Source organism: Amblyomma mixtum, chromosome 5, assembly GCF_055824585.1.
Source record: "Amblyomma mixtum isolate Tamu chromosome 5, ASM5582458v1, whole genome shotgun sequence".
Lineage (NCBI taxonomy): Eukaryota > Metazoa > Arthropoda > Arachnida > Ixodida > Ixodidae > Amblyomma > Amblyomma mixtum.
In genome coordinates this window covers 116,443,561-116,462,428 of record NC_143016.1, presented here as the reverse complement: position 1 = coordinate 116,462,428, position 18,868 = coordinate 116,443,561, and the positions used below count along the sequence as shown (strand labels likewise).

At 46.9% G+C, this 18,868-nt stretch overlaps 1 long non-coding RNA gene across 1 annotated transcript; it reads right to left on the bottom strand.

Annotated features, from left to right (window-relative positions):
• Positions 1–1,068: 1,068 nt before the first annotated feature.
• On the bottom strand, positions 1,069–1,963 carry LOC149343425 (uncharacterized). The gene is made up of 2 exons (XR_016282710.1): positions 1,618–1,963; positions 1,069–1,317 (listed from the first exon to the last, which is right to left on the bottom strand). It is a non-coding gene; the product is annotated as an uncharacterized LOC149343425 (long non-coding RNA).
• Between the last annotated feature and the right edge of the window lie 16,905 nt (positions 1,964–18,868).

Genomic DNA, 18,868 nt, shown 5'->3' with positions numbered 1-18,868 from the left:
TCATATCCACCATTTTTGTTTTATTGATTAACGTTAATTAATCAGTTTTAATGTATTTCAAGCCTTCATCAGGCTTGGTTGCGTACTTCCCACAATTTCGACGTACCCGGCTTTTTTGACATGCACCCGCTATATCGACGTCCGGAACTATTTTGGCGTCTAATCAACTTTTTCGCTCGAATTAACTAATTACTCCACATAAGGCAAATCTGACACGCAGCGACATTTAATCATCCTCTGTCACATGCAATCATTCTTTTACTCCTAAATGCGGAAATGTTTTTCGTACACTGTCTGCGGACCAAGATTGCATACGGGATACGGACCCCGCACATCATTACCTTATATGGGCCTCTGCTCATCAGGGGTTGGCAGGAAACGAGGCAGCAGACGCAGCCGCCCGCGCGCTCTCTCACCGGGCTGTTGTCTCCTCCCCACCCGATCAGGAACCCGATTCTAATCCGGTCTATACCTTCAAAGATGTTACAACCTACTATCAAGACAGTCATCGCCTTTACCCTAGCCCATGTAAAGGCCTGAAGAAGGCGGATGAGCGGCTCTTTCTCCGCCTTCTCACCAATACGTTGCTGTTCCCGGCAGCACTAAAACATTTTGACCCCTCCTTTAACGGCAGCTGCCCGCACTGTAGTGCGGTCTTCTGACACCTATCACATGGTGTGGGCCTGCCCCTCAAACCCGGCTATTCCCCCCATCGCAAAGCCAACCCAGCAGGACTGGGAGGCGACCCTGCTCGGCTGCCATGACTTACAGGCCCAACAAGCCTCAGTCGGGCGTGCCCGGGCGGCGGCCACCGCCACTGGGGTCTCATAGTGGGGACCTCCACCTAGTGTTTGTAAGGATCAGTCCCTTACGGGTTGATCCAAACATACCTCATGTCCCTTCTTAATAAATGTTTTCACCACCACCACCACCGCACTGCACACGGGCGCCTTTTATGTTTTGCCTCCATCTAAACGCAGTCGCTCCACCGAGAAGAGAGGGAGTTATTGAGGCCTTTGCTTTGCTAAAGAAAAAAAACTGGAACCAAAAGAATCCATAGTGAAGAGAGAGAGAGAAAAAAAAAATCTTTATTGTACAAGGAATTCGGGGTCCCCGCACGACCCCACTGCACTCAAGTGTTTATGCTCCTAAGGTCCATAAGACTGGCAGCCCGGCTGGTGGCGATGGTCTGCACGGCCGGGTCCTCCGAGCGCAGCAGGGGCTCCCATTCCTCCCAGGTCTTGAGGTCCTCTAGGTCCCGCGTGGGCGGGTCCGCCGGGTAGAGAGAAAGGATGTGGAGGGAAGAGGCGAAGGGTTCTGGGCATAATGAAACAGATACCGGCCCTTCACTGTAAACACGTACTTTTCCTCCTCCTCCTAAGCCTCTATGACTTGCTGACTCAATTTTTGCTTGAATAATTCTCACTAGAATTTTTTCGCTAGAATGTGCATGCTAGTTAGGATAATAACAGTGGATTTTGAAAGCAACGAAACGCGAGGAGACTTCCTTTGCTCCGCGATACAAATATAGGCGCGTCGCGAGAAGTTAAACACCGTGCTTAACCAATGAACCTACGTGAGCTTTTCAACGCGACTTGGAAATAGTCCCATATTTACCTCAGGTCTTACAGCGATTTTCCATTACTGTCACATCCTGAAAAAAAAAAGGAAATTAGACTAGGCACGAAATTTCGCTACAGGCGGAAGCACTGTGTGTCATCGTGAGCTTTTGTACTGGACGCAGGCTACGCTTGCCTTCGAACGCTGATTCCTCAAACGCTGAATCTACAAAGATCGCTGTGCAACTCCCGGACACACAGTTCGAATGCCTGTTGGAAACTCCTACGACACCACCCTGAACGCTGTATAAAGCATGGCTACGGCACAGTTTTAAAGCGAAAGCGTTCCTTGGCTTATCACTGGCGGTCGACCAACAAGACAAATCTATAGCCAATCCAACACTAGCAAAATAACAATCCCTACATTGGCTAAACTCGCTAAAAAGTAAAATGGTAAATTGGTTTTTGAGGAAAAGAAATGTCGCAGTATCTGTCTCACATATCTCGTCGGACACCTTAATTGGGCCGTAAGGGAAGGGATAAAGGAGGGACTGAGAGAAGAAAGAGGGAAAGAGGTGCCGTAAGGTCTCCGGAATAATTCCGACCACCTGGGGGTCTTTACCGTGCACTAACATCGCACAGAGAGAGAGAGAGAGAGAAAACTTTATTTACAAAGGAATTCGGGGCACGCCCCAGGGTCCCCGCACGACCCCACTGCACTCAAGTGTTTATGTTCCTGAGGTCCATAACACTGGCAGCACGGCCGGTGGCGATGGTCTGCACGGCCGGGTCCTCCGAGTGCAGCAGGGTCTCCCAGTCCTCCCAGGTCTTGAGGTTCTCTAGGTCCCGCGGGGGAGGGTCCGCCGGGCAGAGGGAAAGGATGTGGAGGGAAGAAGCGAAGGGTTCTGGGCATAGGGAACACGGGTGGTGGTGGTGAAAATATTTTAATGAAATGGTTTAGGAGGTTGTAGCCGTGGTTGGAGCTCTCAGTCCGGAACCCCATTGGCGTAGGCTGCTGTCCGGGCTCTTTCGATGAGTTGCTTTTGACTCTTTCCGTCCGAGCTGGACAGAGCTGCCTCCCACCCCTCCTGCGTTGGCTGGTTATTAACAGTGATCGCCTGATTTCGTTGGCAGGCCCATACCATATGGTACAGGTCTGCCTTCTCCCCGCAGAATTTGCATTGTGAGTCAAATGACTCCGGGTCTATGGCATGCAGTCTTCGTGGGTTGTTGTAAGTGTTGGTTTGTAGCTTTCGGAGGTGTTGTTCCTCCCCTTTATCTAGTGTCTTAGCCGGCGGAGGGTAGACCCGACGGGATAATCTTAAGTGCTGAAGTATGTCATTGTAAGTTAGTAGTGGGGTAGGAGGTTCCACGGCATCCGCACTGGGTGCCCGGGGGAGAAATGCTCGGGCTGAGGCATGTGCGCTCTCGTTCCCTGGGATGCCCTGGTGACCTGGTACCCATATTAAGTGTTTGTGTGTGGGTTGGTAGCCATGGATGTAGCTATCTTGCAGGATTTTAGCTGCTAGCGGTGCGACCCTGCCCCTGAGGTAATTGCGATACGCTGTCTGTGAATCTGTGAGAATGTATATTGAGCTAGTGTGTGTTGCAGCTAGAGCAGTCGCCACTTCTTCCGCAGCCAGTATGTCCTGGCTAGCCAGTACTAGTCCGTCGACTGTTGTATTTTGGTGCACTACCGCGACGGCCGTCATTCCCTGAGGGAACACGGGTGCCTTTTGCGTTCCGCCTCCATCGAAACGCGGCCGCCGCGGTCGGGATTGAACCCGGGTACCCCGGCTCGGTAGACGACCGCCTTAACCACTGAGCCACCGTGGCGGGTTATGGCTAAGCAGTCCTTTCTTGGCTTAAAAAATGAAATATCAAATAAAAACAAAAATAAAACACCAGATATTGAAAACAAAGTAACTAAACAGACAAAAACCCAAACATATTAAAAACAATTGAGAATAAAAATAACAAAATAATTGGAAATGAAATATTGACCAAGAAAAAGAAAAAAAATTGGGAAAAAGAGGACAGGGATACTTCGAATTTCCGCTCTTAAGCAGACAAGCACAATCCTGAAATTTTGAAACGAAAGTCGCGGAAAGGCATACAGTTGAAGGTACGTATGCAGGTGGTTCGAATCCCTGCCGCTAGCTAGCCTCGGACCTAAAAGAGATATGCTTTATGCAACGAGAAATCGTATGAAACACCCTCTACGGTGTATAACAAACGGGAACGTTACAATTTGCGTAAGAATATTGATTTTTGAGGAAAGGAAATGGCGCAGTACCCGTCACATCTCGGTAGACTCATTCGCGCTTTAGCCGCCATGGTGGCTCATTGGTTATAGTGCTCGGCTGCTGACCCAAAAGACGCGGGTTCGATCCCGGCCACGGCGGCTAGAATTTCTTTGGAGGAGAAATTCTAGAGGCCCGTGTACTGTGCGATGTCAGTGCACGTTAAAGAACCCCAGGTGGTCGAAATTTCCGGAGCCCTTCACTACGTCGTCTCTCATAGCCTTAGCCGCTTTGGGACGTTAAACCCCATAAACCAAACCAAACCATTCGCGCTTTAAGGGAAGAGACAAGGAGTCTGGGAAGGCATTAAATTGAAAGTAGATACGTCATCGGTTGGAATCTAAAACCTTGCATAACTTAACCTTTTCGCTTGTATATCCAGGCTTAACCACTGCACTGCCGGCCGATGACACACACTCACGATGACACACAGTGCTTCCGCCTGTACCGAAATTTCGTGCCTAGTCTAATTTCCTTTTTTTTTTTCAGGATGTGACAGTAATGGAAAATCGCTGTAAGACCTGAGGTAAATATGGGACTATTTCCAAGTCGCGTTGAAAAGCTCACGTAGGTTCACTGGTTAAGCACGGTGTTTAACTTCTCGCGACGCGCCTATATTTGTATCGCGGAGCAAAGGAAGTCTCCTCGCGTTTCGTTGCTTTCAAAATCCACTGTTATTATCCTAACTAGCATGCACATTCTAGCGAAAAAATTCTAGTGAGAATTATTTAAGCAAAAATTGAGTCAGCAAGTCATAGAGGCTTAGGAGGAGGAGGAAAAGTACGTGTTTACAGTCACTGCCTAATTTTTTGTTACTCTGGATGTTACTCTGGAAGTTGTGCCTTTATTTGGCATTCACTCAGCTCTCCTGAGTTTTGTGTTTTGGACACTTGTGTTGCTTGTGAGTGTTTGTATGTTTGTGCATCGGGCGACATCAGTCGCCGTAATGTACTTTTTCTGTTTTGTAGAGGGAGCTGTCCCTTTTCAGTCAATGGTCCAAATAAATTTCTCCAGTCTGTTGCAACCAGCGTCTCCGCGTCGGGGGACGCGGTTACGGTGACGCGCGCTCTTTGTTTCTCTCTTGCTATCATATTGTAACGTGGCGGCCAGCCGAAGAATGAGGCTTGGTGAACCATGAACGAGAGATGATTTATTAAGGCGAAAGCCTTTAATGTCTCGTCGTTGTAAGCAGCAGTTGTCGACAGAGAATGTCACGCTTTTCAGTTGGTCAAAACGGTCGTGACGTCACAGTGCGCCAATTTCAAACGGGGCCAATTGTACTTTGGCTAGTAACCATGCAACCAATTGAAGGGACCATATAGTGATGCTCCAAGTAAGTGGGACTGAGCTTAGTTAATTGCTTAATTACCGAATTAGCCTAATTAACTTCTCTAGTCAGGCCATATAAATAAATAAAACCTAGTAAGAAATTGGTCGAGCTCGGGAATCGAACCCCGGTCTTCGGAGTGCGAGACGAGCATGCTATCCACTCCGCCATGCCAGCTCGATGGTTTGGAATGAACAAAGGCACGTCTGTGAATACGGTGTCTTCGCTCACTGCCATCCTCCTCCCTTCCCTTCCGGCGAGGTTTAGGTGTCCACCGAGATATGATAGAGAAATACATTTCCTTTCCTCAAAAACCAATTTACCGACGAGCGAGGCGTAGAACCGAATGGGCGATGGCGTTCTATGGACTCCCTGGCAGCGTTGCAAGACGCTCTCGCGTTCCACTCTTAGAGGCGAAGCTTAACATCTTAACCACACATCAGTGACCACACTTTAGGTCAAAAAAGTGCACCCCCCCCCCCCCCCCCCCTGAACTTTGACGGGTGTCCACCGAGATATGTGAGACAGTTACTGCGTAATTTTCTTTCCTCAAATACAATTTTCATTTTCTTCATTACGGGCCATCTTCGTCTTTCTTCTTTCACTCCCACTTCCTCCGTTCCTCTACGGTGCGGTTCAGGTGTCCACCGAGATGACAGAGATTTACTGCGCCATTTCCTTTCCTCAAAAACCGTTGCGTTGAAACGGCAAGGCATCGCGCCGAACGGGTGGTGGCGTTCCGTGGACTCCCTGGCAGCGCTACAACACGCTGTCGCGTTCCACTCCTAAAGGCGAAGCTTAAGCTAAATCTTAAATAGCAGGTAATTAGTATTCAGGCATTAATCAGTAATTAACCATTAATTAGTGATTTGTCATCACTTAGTACTCAATTACATGTGACGCCACCAGTGCCGCAGAAGCACTGAAAGTGGTGCGGAAAACGCTTTCGCCTCTACGCACTTTAGACAGTCAAAGTGCCCCCTGAATTTTTTGGCCGCTGGCCTAGCGCGAGCGCTCCGTCCCGCGCCACTGCTAGCGTCGTCGTCTTCGTAACATTACCGGCCGCCACCGAGCGATCGTCCCGATGTAAACAGAAGAAGACGTCGATGAAGGGATGGGTGAAACGGTGATGGGCTTCCAGGTTAGAAAGTGGCAAGGTGGTGAAGTGCTGGCCGCCACGGTGGATGAAATGATAGGCAGATGAGTCCCGGTCCACAAAGCATCCGGGCCGTAGGGTGCCAGGAGCTGACGGCCGAGGTCCGTGGACGCATCGGACGGCAGGGGCAGGGGGGCGGTGTCTTCACGTGTGGGTCTTGGGTCGGTCGGGTCTTGGGTCGTCGTGTCTTGTGGTCCGGGCGGGGGACGGGGCTGGGCTGAGCGGCGAGGTCGGTTCAGGTCGGGCGGGCTGGGGCATGGCCGGGCGACGCGGACCAGGCACTCACGGCCGACGTCCACGGCAGGCGCAGGACACCGAAGCTCCGGGACCAGGATGGCGATGAAGGTACCCCGCACCTCCACCAAATGTAACGTGGCGGCCAGCCGAAGAATGAGGCGTGGTGAACCATGAACGAGAGATGATTTAATGGCCGCTGGCCTAGCGCGAGCGCCCCGTCCCGCGCCACTGCCAGCGTCGTCTTCTTCGTAACAATATATTTCAATTCTCTTCTGTCTGCACGTGGCAGCGGTGGTGGCTCAGCTGCAGCCAGTCGGCAGGCCCATGCAGTTTTCCTTTTCATTCTCCTTTGTCCGTCACTCAGTCATGCATATGGTTATCGGAATTGGCGGTGCCCGGTTCGCGTGTGCGTTCTACGGCACGTCCGGCCGCAGAGGGCCATGTACCCCATGCTACAGCGCGTGCGAGCGCGCATGTTAGAGCAAGTGTGTGGGGACCTCGTGCCCCTGGAGGAACACCAGTTCCTTCGCCGCTGGTCCACCCGCTTCATCGACGTGCGGCGTGGTTGTGTGGCCGTGCTGCCTCTTCCGTACTAGACACCAGTGAAAGTGAGTGTATGATGTGCGCTTGGGAAAGCCGTGTACCGTGTAACTTTAGTGACACGAGTGCGCGGTAAACTCTGCGCTGCGAACTCCAATACTGTGAGCGAGATTGATTGAAAACATCTTTATTTAGTGATTGATTTATTGGTTTATTGGGGTTTAACGTCCCAAAGCGACTCCGGCCATGAGCGACGCCATAGTGGAGGGCTCCGGAAATGTTGACCACCTGGGGTTCTTTAACGTGCACTGACATCGCACAGTACACGGGCCTCTAGAATTTCGCCTCTATCGAAATTCAGCTGCCGCGGCCGGGATTGAACCCGCGTTTTTCGGGCCAGCAGCCGAGCGCCGTAACCACTGAGCCACTGCGGCGGGGTGCTTTATTTGGTGAATATTCGCATAACTCGTGAGTGGGCCGCCTAGTCCGGTAGTCCACTGGCTGTTGCATCTGCGCTGGCCCTCCCCACCAGCCAGTGCTGACGGTCAGGATTATCGCTGAGCAGAATAGCCTCCCACTGCTCCTCGGAGGGGTTTGGAGTGGGGTCAGCTAAGGGATTAAATTGGCATGCCCACGCCATGCGGTAGAGGTTAGCTACCTCTCCACAGTGTGGGCACTGCGGAGAGTATAGTGTAGGGTACCACTGGTGTAACTTATGCATTGCCGCCACTCGACAATGCTTAAACAGAACATTACAAACATAAAGCACACAAGTAGAAGGAATACCCGATTCGTTTTCACACGCATCATCCGAGATGTGTTCTCAGATGAAGCCAATAGTTCAGTCCCTTTCCGTTCTGCGTGGGCTGAACTTCCACTTCTTTCCGACATTTCTTCTTTTTCTCTTTGTGACCTTGCTTCGTTTTGCTCGCTGCGTCGTTGGTCTGTGCCTGGGCGAGTGGTGGTTTCCCGGAAGTCGAGCGGGCGCGCTTCTCTGAAGCTTAAACGGCGGCTCGGGCTGACAGACAGTGGTCAACGCCCTTCATACATCGGCAAGCTCCACGTCTGTTCGTTCTTCGCGCCAAGGAAGGCGCGCACGTACACACAGGATCGGATATGCAATCTCCTTCTCACGCCGGGCGCGTGTCCCCATTGGTCAGGCACTGAGAGTGGCTTTGAGGTGCTTCGGGATCTTTCTTGTGTGGCACCGCCGCTGGCTCTCGAGTGAAGAGGGAGAGGACATCACTTAGCACACTTAAGGCTACGCCATCTCCGTCAGCATCGAGTAGAAACTACTCCGACATTCTAGAAGATCTGACGCCATGGGCTGACGCAATTCCTTGGCGCCGCGCCGGCGAGTGATGGTGGAGATGGAAGCAACACACACAAGGCTAGGCGCTCTCCGGGGTTTCCTTCTCCTCTTTTTTTACGGCCCGCGCGGCGCTGTTTTTGTTCTGTTTTTCAAAAATGGGTTGAATTTTGTGACAACCCACTTCCGGGGACTATGGCGACGACGTTACCCATTCGGATCTGGACAACGAATTCATTCTAAAACTTAAAGACGTCGTCATTCACTATCAAGACTCACCGCAAGTACACGACCCCTCTCAAAGGGCTAGGGAGGCAGGTGAGCGTTTTATGCTAAGACCATTCGCTAATACACTGCTGTGCCTGGCAGTACTGAAACACTTCGATCCCTCCTTTTCTGGCCTCTGCTCATACTGTACAGGGGAGGCTGACAACTACCATACGGTGTGGTCATGCGAGAGCAATCCTTCCCTCGCCCCCCCCCCCCCCCCCCTAAGCTCAACCCAAGAGAACTAGGAGGCGGCTCTTCTCGTTGCCACGACCTTCCGGAACAACAGGTCATGGTCCGGCGTACGCGAGGTGCTGTACAGTCAAATGGGGTCCCGTAATAGGAACCCCATCCAGCATTGCGAGGGGGTGGCCCACTAGGGTCACCTCCCAAACAAACGACCTCTCTGTATGTTCAATAAATGCTTTTCTCCACTGCCACCACCGGCCGAACCTGGCACAGGACCGGCATATGGGAGGGGCCTTTGCCCTGCAGTGGGCGCAGTCAGGCTGCCGACGACGGCGGCGATGATGATGGTAATGTGCAAGAAGTATTGGAAATTCGTGTCTGCGTGGGCCCCAGAAAAATAAACGAGTCCATTCAACACGAAGACTATGAAATCCCCTAGGGCGACAACAAAGAAGCTGCGCTTGCTAGAGCTGAAGTGCTTCGCGCTTAGACGCCAAATATGTTGTCTACGAGATTCTACTGCAGGAGGAAATGTTGCAAATCTGCAGATTCGTGATACTCTGTGGCCGTTACCGTTTACTTCGATTGCCTTTCGGCATCTTGTCAGCACCGAAAGTATTTCTAAAGACCCCCGATATATTTTTGAGACGGGGCCGGGAACGAAGGTGTATGTAGATGGCATACTAGTTTGGCGCACATCAAGGCAAGAGCATGACGAACAACTGAGGGCAGTGCCGAAGGCTGATAACGAGCGGAGCCAACGTTTAACCCAGCCAAATATGTTGTCAGCGTCACCCAGGTAGACTTTCTAGGGGACGTAATCACAGCAGAAGGTATGAGGACGACAAACTTGCCGCGCAGAGAATGCTCGGTGCTGCAAATTATTTTATTTGGGAAGTTAATTTCAGCAGTGGTATATATAGAACGAAGCATTTGAGAAGAATTATCAAGAAAAACTTCATGTTTAACTGGACGCCAAACCACGCGACGAATGGCATCAGCTGTGCCATAGCTTGTGCGAGCAACCGTTGCTCTAAATGTTCGATCCCGCAAGAGAAACAAAGGCCTCATGTGAAGTGTCACGCAATGCAATATGCGCTGGGCTCCTAGAAATCCTGAGAGTGACATGGAAAAGTGTAGCGCACAGGCCGAGAACGCTAACAAAAGCGGAAAAGCACTATTCTCAAAAGAAAAGAAAGTGGCGCTAGTAGTTACCAGTGGGTGTGAAAAATTTGACCGCTGTTTGTTCGGCTGAAACGTCCTCAATGAAATCAACCATCACCCTTTGATTGTAGTTTATATGAAAGCCATTGGTAATATGCTATTCTGGCTGCAGCAATTTTTCCTTCCATGCTCAGATAATATTTAGATCGGCGCTTTGTTCCAGGAAAGGATGCCCTGCTGACGGCATTGCTTCCCCGTCAGATGCGATCCCGTGACCGCATCTGACGGGGAAGCAATGCCGTCAGCACCCATGACGTAGAAGCGCACGCCTTGTGTACGGTATCTTCCCTTATCAACACGGAAGCATGGAAATATATCGGTGCAGAAATGGGCAAGTATTGCTACCTGAACGCTTTGCTACACAGCCTGATAAAAGGTGAATCTATGGAAGGTGGATTAAACATATCTACCGAGCTTTCTCATGTTAAAGTTGACCTGCTCAAGGGGTGGAAGGTCATCATTCCAGTCGGTATGAGGGGAGCGACTTTGCAGGAAATTCGCCAGGGTCCTGATTTCATTGCTGACTTTATGGATGGCTGGGATAGCTGTGCAGTTGTTATAGATATCTTCCGGTACTTTCACATAAAACTCTTCTGCTCCCTGATTCCGCGATGCCAGCCTCACAGCTGTAGTTTCCTCTTAGTCAAATGCTTTGTCGTAATCGGAAGGCTATATATAAGGGTTGGTCATATTCGGCCCATTTCTCTGTCACCTGATTGATAGTGTGAATATGATCTTTCGTCGAGTATCTTTAACGAAAGCCTCCCCAGCCATTTGGCTGACTGTAGTCTAAGGTTGTGCTGATTCTATTAGCGATCACCTAATAGAATAGGATAGAAATTTGTTATATGTAGGGGTTATTTACAGAATTTAGCGGTTGGGTGGAAAATGTTTTTACACTCGCACATACCAAGGGAAAAGAAGAAAAGAAGCTGAAGCTCTACTTCTATGCCCGGCTGCATTGTTGCGCCCACACATGGCATTGGTTGCTGTTTTCTTGTCTGAAATGCGTAAAGTAGGCTAGGCTTTGTATGTGCACAGTTGTTTTTCGGAAAACGTCCACTCATTAACAACTTCTTTCACTCTCATTATTGTCTGTCACTCAAGCAGCACACACTTGCTACGTACACACGTTGCGTCGGTTTTTGTTGACCTCGGCTGAAGTGGTTTCTTACCCCGATATGCTTTGTCCATGTCAACGTCGTCCTTTTCAGGCTTTCACCTCGACGCGGAGTGTACTGGCATTGTCACTTCCCTTATCATCTTCCTGTTCAGTGTCTAACCAAGCCACTTCCTCCTTGGTCCTTAACCCTCAGCTAGTGTCACGCACACTAGCCTCTCTTAAGCCACTAGTTTCGAAGAAGAAAAGAGTATAGATATAACACAAGTCAATGATTTTGATGGTTAGGATGCATTTCAACAGCGCTTGGGATATTGTGGTAAAAAATCGCCAAGAACATAGCAATCGGTCAACACATGTTCCTAAGCTACTCTGTGTTGTGAACTTCTCTAGAATCTCTGAAATGTTTTTCTGAAATGGTACAACAGTAACCTCGCAAGAACACGCAGGCACGCCAATTGTGTTGGTGCACAACTTAAAGCCGTGCAAAGACCAACAACAAGGACGACACTTGAGTCCTAAAATACAGCATATCTAATGTATATGCAACACCCCCCGAACGGATACCATGGAGACAAGCTTATAAGCTATATTGTATAAGGTGTCCAATGAGGGATAGTGGTGAATGGGAAATGGGAAGAATTTTCTGACATTGGGGCTGTGCATGCGATCTATGACAGGCACAATATAAGCGATTGCACGATGGCGCGATCTAAGACACAGTGGAAAAAAAATTTTGTACGAAATGCTTTAAACATATTTGAATTTTGTCTTGTAGTTATAATTTAATCATCATAACTCCTAGAGAACATTATTAGAGGAATGCTTAGTTTGAATATTAGACTATTATTTACAGTACAGGTTATAACATTACTGGCAAATCTATACCATTAAATAGCAATTAGTGCGCAGTATTAGCGCATCGTTTGCTTGGAATGTTGGACTAATGTTTATGATACAGATGACGTTATACTTAATTCTTACAGAGAGAGAGAGATAAAGAGGAAGAGGGAAGGCAGGGATGTTATTCAGAAGGCGTGATACGGTTGGCTACCCGGCACTGGGGGAGAGAGATGAGGCGATTGAAAAGGAGAAAGAAAAAGGGGCGAGGAGCACGGTCACAATTGATGCCTTAAGCCAGTGGCTTTCAGGTAGCAAGACAGTGCCCTGTAGACCTTGACGGCAGTTGACAGTTGTGGTCATGGTACGATGATCTTACCCTCTGTTAAAGGGCATGAATCGAGGCGTTTCAGAGCACAACGCACCTTATGTCTTTCGGTCGCAAACCAAGGAACTCACGCAGGATATGTACAATTGTCTCTTCGCAACCACATCTTTCACAGGCAGAGCTGTCGGCCATCCAAACCCGGAATGTGTATTGCTTTGGAAAAGCAACACCGAGCCATAGACAGCGAAGCAATGTTGCTTCGCGATGCGGTATACCATGCGGAAGATGAAGGCTCAGTCCAGGCTCCAATGCTGTGCTGCGGCGGTTGAAGACCTTGCCTGTGTTCCTCGCAGAAAGTGTGAGCTCCAACGCCAACCTGCGAAGCCCACACGCTCCGTCAAGTCAAGACCGGAATATTAACTTCATTCCGTCATTGCGGGCAGATCTGGCAGCCTCGTCGGCAGGGTGGCTTCCTCTGATACCGCATTGTCCTGTCAGCCATTAGTTATAAACACTAAAATAACATTGCAATGTCTTCTTGCTTTTCAGGTAGTGACATATCGACGGGGAACGAATCTTTCTTATCACTCCTGTTATCAGTTTTCTTTTCTGTGTCTGAGTGATCTACCTTTTTCTTGGTTCTCTATTTCTAGCTCAATATTTTACCACATAGTCACATCACGTGGGTGAGTCTTCTTGACTTTGTCTCTGAAAGACATAGACCGCACATTAGAGCCCAGGTTATTGTGTAGTAGGGTTACCAGGTAGAAGGCATATTTCAGCAGTATAAGTGTGGATGCCTGTGGTCAGTGCTTGTAACTTTTACTTTGACTCTTACTACGTCGTAAGGCAAAAAGAACATTGAAGGAAGTTTTAATTTCTGCAACCAGAACCTTAACCTACGCTATGGACGCCGGACGACTGTAAAGAGATAGCGTTTGCTGTGTATTCTTCCGGACTGCAATAGCCGGGAATGTCTCTTGAATCCCGCTCTTCTCTTTGTATTACTGTAGCTGAAGTTAAAATTGTGATTCCTATTTTCCGACAGCCTACAATGGGGCTAATAAGCTCCTTACCATTAAGAAATCGTAACAAAAGGTCTCTACAAAAAGCGCTAAAAAGCTCGAAGCTCGATTTTTTTTCTGGAAAGCGTAGAGACGATAATGAGAGAGATGCGGGGAATTAAAAGTCTGCAAAATTTAATGAGTTATAAATCTCGTATCTTTATTTATTTTAATGCGAGTAGCAGCCAGCACGAAACTATTGCACAGAGACACTCAGGAACTTTTGCGGACGACAAGTGCCGTTGAGTAAGTTGGATAAACATCTTCTGCAAAACGGCGCCAAAAGGAAATATAGCCAGATTTTCTGGACAAAAGCGTCTTTCAACGGGAAGGAGTTTAGGAACGCACTTTTTTCACACATTGTAAGCTTTCACTGTAACAATCAATATATCCGCATATCTCCCGTTAGCAGGCTTGCATTGATTTGCTAATAATGTTCACAATTAGTTCTCTATGGCAGACTTAACTGCTCAATGCGAGCGAAGGAAAAATTTTGAAATATAGATTTTGTTACGCATCAAAATAATGAACCATTGCTTTCCATATGTCCATAACACTGCCTTACATTATTTCAATAATCAAAATTTTTGTCCAAGAATGTTAAACATGACTTCCTGTAGAGAAGACACAAATTGCACACGCTTCGTCATTACACGTGTGGTTTGCGTCTCTTCTCTTTGTGAAGCTTCCCTCTTAGCGCCGTTTTATAGATATATTGCCGGGCAGCTGGAACCACTACTACCATAGTTACCTCCTGTGCGGTCCAAAGTTTGTTTGGCTCCAGGAGCCCTGATACACTACCAGCGCCCGTCAAAAGAATAAGTATCTGGCTTGACGCGAGTTGCCTGCTCTCTCAGGCATACAGCTCTTATTATTTTGCTTCCGGCACAAGAATACGCATGTCGACTTGTTTAGATTTGCAGAATATTTATGGTACTACGAGATACGTGCGATAAATAGACAAACTGCAACTAGTGCATAGACATTGTTTCGTCTAGTCATGTCGATACAGAACTGTGGGCTTGCACACTTGTAAGGGACATTATCGCAATGAAAAGCGGATTGCCAACGGCAGTGCAGTTAAGCCGTTCTCGCGGCAAACATATGCGATGTGGTCGATGCAGTTATGTCTTTTGACGAACGGAGACGAGGAGATTAAGCGTTTATATGAGTTTCATGCTCAGTTATGCTTAAGTACTGTATTACCCTTCGCTTGTCTGCTAATCTTTGATACTCATCCGACGCAAGTATTTTGAGGATATAAGGGGCACAAATGGCTTTAAGTTTCATATGCGATCCGTGCTAAATGGTGCTTAAAGCCAAAACCAGTTTCATGTCTCGCCTCGGGTCCTGTCTAGCAAAAAAAAAAAAAATGTCGCCACTCTTGTTTTTGTGCGGCGAAATAAAAGTACCGAAGACAGAGCGTTCCACGTGTGGTGTTAATTTATCCTGCTTGGAGTGTACCAAATACGAGCGAAGCGTCTTGGAGCAGGTTTTTTTTTCTCATTTTAACTGCGTCACAGGGGTATGCGTGGTGGCGACATTCGTTTGCTTTGGCCGGCTGCAGTGAGCAGAAAGAAGTTTTACTTTTTGGATTGAGTTTCCGCACGATTTGATGTCTGTAAACAGGAAAACTGATACTATTACACTTGAAGAATTCAACATGGGTCATCTGGAAAACTTTGTAGATCTTGTCAATCTGAGCCAAGTAAGCATTTTTTTTTTATTTTCGTCTCACTCGAAAATGCGTGTTCTTCCTGTCTGCGTCCGTGTCTTTTGCGCTGTTTTAAGAAACAAGTCTGAGGGATGTGTTTCACGACAGTGGTACGCTTACTAACGACAGAAAAGAAATTGAAAACGAATTTGAGAGAAATTTCAAATGTGTTTTTACCCAATATAATGGCATTTAACGCGTTACGATACAGAACCGCCTCCTGCACCTCACATTCAGGTAACTGAACAGAGCATTTTTAATATGATTCTTAATCTAGACATCTGAAGATTTTATGACCCAGATGTCATTCAGAATAGATTTCTTAAACACTATGTGGAATGGGTGCCAAAGAATTTACGTCTTTTGTTCATAAAATTCTTGCGCTTTGGGCAAGTACCAAGCGATTGGAGGACCATCAGGGTCAAGTCACTGGCCTATATTGAGAATAAGCTGCTGATTCACAGCTATTATCCTATTTCATTACCGTCAGCTACATGTAAACTCTTGGAGAATATAATTCTCAGATATATTTTGAAATTTCATGAGAAAAATAGCTTTCTAGCAACCCACCTCCATGGATTCAGGAAAGGCTACTTACGAATATATCAACTGGTACAAACAGTGCGTGCAGAATATAACCAACCCCTGTTCATTGATTACGAGAAAGCATTTGTCTTAGTTGAAACCTCAGCAGTCATGCAGGCATTGCATAATCAAGCTGTAGAAGAGTATTATGTGAAGATACCGTGATATATCTAAACGACTGCACAGCTACCCTAATGCTTCATAAATGCAGCCATAAAACGCTATTGCCGCCTGTTTGCAGGAGGCGCTTCGAGGCCTCAATTGGTAACAGCTGGGGATAAGAATTAAGGAAGAATACCTGAGTAATTTGCGATTCGCTGATGACATTGCCTTGCTAAGCCACTCAGGAGATGAGTTACAAAGCACGATCGATAAGTTAGACAGGGAAAGCAAAACGGTAGGCCTTAAAATCAACATGCAGAAGACCAAAGTAATGTTGGAGAGTCTCGCAAGGAAACAGCAGTTCACAATTGGTAGCGAGATGCTGGAAGCGGTAAGCGAATACGTGTACTTAGGGCAGGTAGTGGCTGCTGATCCGGATTATGACAGGGAAATAACTATACCAATAAGAATGGGGTGGAGCGCATATGGAAGGTTCTCTCAGATCATGAATGGCCGTTTATCAATATCCCTCAAAAGAAAAGTATATAACAGTTGTATCTTACCGTTACTCATCTAGGGAACAGAAATGTGGAGGCTAACGAAAAGAGTTCAGCTTAAGTTAAGGACAACGCAGCGAGATATGGAAAAAAATGATCGGTGTAACGTTAAGAGACCGCAAGCGGGCAGAATGGGTGAGGGAACAAACGCGGATTAATGATATCCTGGTCGAAATCTAGAGGAAAAAATCGGCTTGCGCAGGGCATATAATGCGAAGGCGAGATAACCACTGGTCATTAAAGGTAACGGAGTGGATTCCAAGAGAAAGCAAGCGTAGCAGGGGACAGCAGAAAGTTAGGTGGGCGGATGAGATTAAAAAGTTTGCGGGGATACGGTGTCTGCAGCTGGCGAAGGACGGGGTTAATCGGAGAGACATCGCAGACGCCTTTGCCCTCCAGTAAGTATAGTCAGGCTGATGATGATGATGACAAACTGCGCATGACTTCACGAATTCTATTAATAAGAGCAAAAAATATATGACAAATTTATGGATTTATCTAAACCTTGCGATGAACTTGCTCATTATAAGCTACTGCATTAATTAAATCAAATATCTAAAAATCATCAGCTAACGACGTCAAACTCAGTTTGCCTTTCTGAACGGAAACAATTCGTTAATTTTAAAAATCATGACTCTGAGACCTTTTTTGTCGATTCTGGCATTCCCCAGGGCTCGGTTCGTGAGCTTGCTCTTTTTATCCTGTATATAAATCATGCAAAATATGTTCCCAGAAAAATCAAATCACACGTAGGCGACTGCGTTTTATAGTCAGAAATAGAAGGTCTCTCGGAGGATCAATTATTCTTAAATGATGCATTTCAGAAAATTGTTTGCTAGGGCGAGAACAAGCGAGCAAATTTTGAATGAATGGTCCGTTTATTTTTAGAAAAGTGCTTTTAAGTGCGTTACCCACTGGAAGAATAAGCTTAATTTTGAACAATATTTTTTTATAGGAAATAACAGAGCGCATAGAGCTTGGGCTCTGGATAAATAACAATCTCAAATAGAAAAAAGACTATAAACTTCCCGCTAATGCCTGCAAAAAATGGCTTTTTTTTTCGCAAGAAAGCTTTCAACACTATTTACGTGCTCCGTTCGCTTACTCTCGTATGACACAATTATACGCCCAGTAGTCGGCTATGCACCAGATATCGGGGATCCTTTTGCCCACGCTACAAAAAGCTCGAACAGGTGCAGAAAAATGTGGTTCTGTTAATATACTATATTAATGTCTTCATTGCCTCGGTAACAGAACTTTAAATAACTCGCCTGCTCTAACACAGCGTAACCGAGCTTCTCTAAATGAAACTGTGTCGGATTTCAGATGTTGAGTATTACTCTCTCTGGTATTACATTTTTCTAGACATGCCACCTGGTAGAGAACTACCATTGACCATTCACTCAGCATCAATAAATGAATGTTTCAAACATTCGCTTTTCCTAGGACGGCAGTAGAAAAGAATAACTTGACTAATATGGAAGTTTCTAAGCCTTCCTTATCTTCGTTAGCTGCCAATCTGGGTTAATTTTGTTAGAATCTGAAATATTCCTTGTTTTTTCGTGCCGTATTTTATTGAACAACGACTTTGTTTGCATTATACATTTAAGCAGCATACTTTGTTTTTGGTTTGTTTTGTTACCTGCGTTTATTCTGCGATACGTTATATTTCTACCCTGCTAAAATCTATTTTTTAGATCGCAATATCCGCAAATAAAATATAACTAAAATACGAAGATATGTTACGGGTGCTGCCACTAAGAGGTAATTCAGCTCGATGTCGCTTTAGGCCTTCCCCGTTAGAGCTTTTGTTTGCATTCGTAGAGTGAGAAGTTTATGATGGCCCCTCATTGATGCATCTAGATAAAATTAGCGAAAGAATGCGTGGATGTTAAATGAGGCCTTTCAGAAGACTATACGACGTAGACTATTAAGGCAGCTTGAGCGAGCTGGTGTGGCGTGACTTTAGAATTATAATCGAAAACGAGGACATAAGGAAGAAGGCGATTTTCAAGAGACAACTGTATCCTGTTGTCCACATACTGTTTGTTTGTGTTTCACTTTATTCTTGAATCGCGACGTCGAGTTTTTTTTTCTCAGACAGAATAAATACTCACGAGAGCCACGAAAATACGATTTCTTTCTACGCAAACCATAAACGCCCAATAATCTGTTGACAAAGATAAATATTTTTATGTGCGCTACGCTCGCACTGTGGCAAAAAAATGCAGCATTTTAGCGGGGCGTTTTAATGCAGGGAACTGTCGAATAATGTGGTTTTGCGTTAGGCAGGGAAACGAATAAATCAATACGCAGAGAAGCCGGTACAGCCTTGTGAAAAGTTTAGAGATCAAGAGCGGGAAGTGGGGCGCTGATTCTGGGCTATGCTGACTTACTCGATGTAAATCCCTAGAATTCCAAATCCGCTCTCGTAACCAATCTGCTGG